The following is a 5,045-nucleotide window of genomic DNA, read 5'->3' on the forward strand; positions in this document are numbered from 1 at the left end:
GCACAAGCTATGGTAAATTGTTCTTTTTAATAAAGAAAATTACAATATGCATCAATTCATCAAGAGTGGTGTTAAATGAAACCTCTCCGAAGGCCTTGTCCAATGTGTAGCTGCTGAATTCTGGATTTCTAAATCTTGCGTGTCTGAGTCTGAAACCATAGGCGAGTTTAGACTCTCTTGGGGGATATTTAAGCACCACTCAGTCTCCTTACAGCACCTCTAAAAATAATTATACTAATAATAATGTGCTGATGTAGGCTCAACAATCCAGGTAAGGAAATCCCAACAAGATCATTCAGTTCGTTCTGATGTAGCCTTTTCAGTGGGAGAAATGTTTAGTCACTCATCCAAATAACTTCTTCAGTCTGATAGTAATAATGTCTTTCTAGATTATTATCTGATATCATCTTCTAATGTTATATTTGCCAACTTGTCTACTGCAGACAGGATAGAACGAAAACTTTCTGGTGTTCTCTATAGCTTAATGTTACAGTGCACTCATACAGGTGTTGCTGCTTCAACAGCAAAGCTTGTCAATGATCACCCAAATAACACTGTCATAAATAAGAGGCTGTTCGCTCTCTCTGCAGTATAGTATAACTTCCTGTTACAACACACTTGAGTATTTTTGTGTAACTTATCGGCGTACCCAATTAAAACGTATAGAAAATGTCTTATTTACTTTAGTTTTCTACAGTTTCTCTTCCCATTTTGTTTACATGATTAAATGGCTACAAAAATATTCATCAAAAGTATCATTAAGTTGTGTCCGATTGCACAACCAGAAATGAAACCAAATAAGTGATTATGAGGAGTAAAACTTGAGTACAAAAAAAAGAAATACTTGCAGAACAATCACTCAAGGATCTTCGTGTTGTGTTCATCCAGTGTGTCCAGTTCATCTACTGCATTTTTGTTTGGGTTCATGGATTATGTATGTCCAACTTTGTTACGTTTTGTTTTCCCAAATGTTTGAGCTCATACACGTGTTTTAAACAAGTCATTTGTACATTTAACCCTAACTGGTCAGAGCGGGCACGCTCCGTTTTGCATAACTATTTTTAAATCCCGGTAGCTCTGCAACCACGTAAGCTAGCGCAATAATTTTTTTTGCATATGAAACCAGAGGAGTTACATCTGATGCCATCAGCTTGTCCTAGGTCACGGTTTCCTTCCACATACAGCTTTGTAAAAACTGCATAAAAAGTGCTTGCAGCAACAAAAACATAATATTCCAGAAACACACTTTGCCGATCCGATCAGCTGTTCATAACACTTCCTTTGTTGGAATAGACGTCAGCGCTATCTCGTGTCCGCCATTACCTGCCCAAAACAAGAAGTGATGTGAAAAATGTAGGGTTTTTTGTTTTTTGTTTTTGTTTTTTAACCTTCAGGGCCTTATAAGCCTATGCTGGTGTTTTTAAAAGTTATATTTGACATTGTGCTTTTCTGTATCGTTTCTGGGATGCTTAGAACTCAAATTGCTCTGCTGGAAATAGTTTATTTTGATGCACATGCTGTTTTTTTGTAAACTTAGATTATAAGATTTATTTTTCGTTTTTCCTGCAATATATAAAAATGAGTGTATTTCAAAAATAAAACTATGAAGACACTCAAAATAAATTTCCTGTTGTTGGAAACTATTTTGTGCAACTTTTTTGTATTTACAGTTTTGAGGGATAAACCTCTTAAATTTCTCCAACTAGAAATATATATATGTAAAAAAAAAGGGGGGGGGGGTAATTTTTTTGTAGTTTTTTTGCACTTTTTTGCAATTTATGTAGTTACTATGGACTTAATGCATACATATTATTAAAATTTGGGCTATAACAGTTGCATCGATGTATAGCAACTTGCTCTCATACACAATATCAGCCTTAGTTTTTCTGTTTTTAACTAACTTAATTTTAACTTTGATTAGTATTTTTTTTTTAATCACTGGTTTGTGTGTATGTATCTAGTATAAGGCCCTTAACAAGCACCTGTGCCACTTAATTTTTTAAGATTTATCATGTTGCTGTAACACAAGAATTTCCCTTGCAGGAAATTCTATCGACTCCAGATAGAAATGAGCTTTAAGCTAACTCTGGTAGAATGCATCAATTGGGAACATTATGTTAATATTGTATATTTTATTTTCAAATAAAATCAATTAAATAAGTATTTTAAACAGGGGAAGTAGAGTGCTGGCAAAGCAGTTAAAAATATTATATTCAGAGATTCTAACAGAAGCTAATCTGAATGTTTCATTCAATAGCATGTCATGTCAGCACCACACGCTTTACTGATCCAGCACCTGGCATTCACTAGCTTTGGCCAGTAGCTCATAAGTGAACTCCAGCCACAAAACATTGGGAACTTGTGAATTTTACAACAAAAAAAGGTTACACAAAACACAGGGGGTCTGATACATGTGTTTTAAAGATTCTTCTGAACTTTGTGACTGCAGTGCACCTGGTTTACTAGTAAGTTGGAGCATAACCATCTAAATTGTGCCAACAGCTTCTGTGGCCGTCCTTGTGACACTGTGCAGCCTTCGACACAGTTATTGTAATCTTTCCATTCTTACAAAGTTTACAAAGGTTTCAATCTTCTCTGAACCTCAGCTGTGGCAATGGAGATAACAGCACATGGGCTTTATCTCTTTGAACAATAAGACTTATTACCCAAACTACTTACCCCAGTAGGGAACGCTGAAAAATCACACACCAATGTGAATTGCTATAAGTGTCTATTATGTCTGATTGGTGACTGGGGTTTCATAATGAGAGCTTTTGCCACCCGGCTACATTAGGTTTTTGCATTCTGCATGCTTTTTCCAATAGTAACCAGCAAGGATAAGTAGCAAAGTGAAATCTATGTAATTTTGTAAAAATATAGTATTTGTATCATATGTTATGTTCTAGGAGCTGTTACTTAAAAATAACACACAAAGAGAAAAGAAAACTTTATTTTGAATTGATCAGAAACCAGCAGTAAACAAATCTAAAGAGGAAACAGCAGAAAGATTCTGTTATCCTTTGGCAAAATTTTCATCTAGAGGCCTGTTACGTAATAAATAATGATTTTTCACACAATGAGCAAATCACAACAGCAGTAGCCTTTATCTAAACCTTTGAGCCAAGTTGAGCTATATAGTTTGATTATAGTGAAGATGTGTCATAAATAGTTTATTCATCAAACCTCTTTAGTTTGCTGATTTACCCGTTTTTTAAATCTCTGCAGTAACACAAAAATAACTCATTGTTTCACATCTTCATTTCATGGAGTTGCTCTGTCTCGATCCTGCAGATACAGACAAGTTCGGACAGTGTTCGGACAGTGTGCGCACCGCGGATGACGTCAGTGCGCACACTGTGTCTGAGGAGGATGTGCGGAGGTGCTTCAGGAAGGTGAACGCACGCAAAGCTACTGGTCCGGACGGGATTCCCGGCCGCGTCCTCAAGTCATGCGCGGCTCAGCTGGCTGGAGTGTTCACGCACATCTTCAACCTTTCCCTCTCTCTGTCTGTAGTCCCAGCCTGCTTCAAAATGGCCACCGTCGTCCCTGTACCCAAATCCTCCACCATCTCCTCATTGAACGACTGGCGACCTGTAGCCCTGACCCCCATCGTAAGCAAATGCTTCGAGAAGCTGGTCAGGGACTTCATCTGCTCTGCACTACCCGACTCACTGGACCCTCTACAGTTCGCATACCGCCACAACAGGTCCACTGATGATGCCATAGCCCTGACACTACACACTGCCCTGTCACACCTGGAGAAGAGAGACACGTATGTGAGAATGCTGTTTGTAGATTACAGCTCAGCATTCAATACCATCGTTCCCTCGAAGCTGGACAGGAAACTGCAGGATCTAGGACTGAGCAGCTCCCTCTGCAGCTGGATCCTTAGCTTCCTGTCTGACAGACGCCAAGTGGTCAGGACTGGGCAGCATCACCTCATCCCCCGTCACACTGAACACTGGTGCTCCACAGGGGTGTGTACTGAGCCCTCTCCTGTACTCACTCTACACCTACGACTGCACAGCCACTAACAGCTCCAACATCATTGTGAAGTTTGCGGACGACACTACAGTGGTGGGTCTTATCACCAACAGTGATGAGACAGCTTACAGGGAGGAGGTCAGCGCCCTGACCCACTGGTGTCAAGACAACCATCTCACCCTCAACGTCGCAAAGACAAAGGAGTTGATAGTGGACTTCCGGAGGTGCAGAGAAGTACACACCCCCATCACCATCAACGGCGCTGCTGTGGAGAGAGTGAGCAGCTTCCGGTTCCTTGGTGTACATCTGGCTGAGGATCTTACATGGTCAGTACACACAAACAAAACAGTGAAGAAGGCGCAGCAGCGCCTCTTCTTTCTCAGGAGACTGAAAAGATTTGGCATGAGCCCCCGCATCCTCAGGACCTTCTATCACTGTGCCATTGAGAGCATCCTCACTGGATGCATCACCACCTGGTATGGCAACAGCACCGCCTACAACTGCAAAGCTCTCCAGCGAGTAGTGCGGTGCTCTGAACGGATAATTGGAGGTGAGCTTCCCTCCCTCCAAGACATCTACAGGAAGCGGTGCCTGAGGAAAGCGGGGAGGATCATCAAGGACTCCAGTCACCCCAGCCATAAACTGTTCAGACTACTTCCATCAGGAAGGAGGTTCTGCAGCATCCGGTCCCGTACCAGCAGACTGAGAGACAGCTTTTTCCACCAGGCCATCAGACTGCTGAACACGTCATAGACACCTCAGCTTCACTACTGGAACTTTAACATTATGCACTCCATACTGTACAGTAATGCCACTGTTTTGCACATGTCTCACTCTGTATATTTTATATATTTTATTTATTGTTTACTCTATTTAATTTTGTAAAAATGTGTACACACACACACACACACACACGTAGAAAAATATTTAGTATACACATCCAGAAATGCATATACTATTATATATTGTACATATATTTATTAGTTTCAGATGTAGCCATTCTTGTATTTTGCTTGTTTACATTATTGTATTTTGCACAACTCTGTTGCTTGTGAAGCTCG

The sequence above is a fragment of the Astatotilapia calliptera genome, chromosome 20, assembly GCF_900246225.1.
Source record: "Astatotilapia calliptera chromosome 20, fAstCal1.2, whole genome shotgun sequence".
Taxonomy (NCBI): domain Eukaryota; kingdom Metazoa; phylum Chordata; class Actinopteri; order Cichliformes; family Cichlidae; genus Astatotilapia; species Astatotilapia calliptera.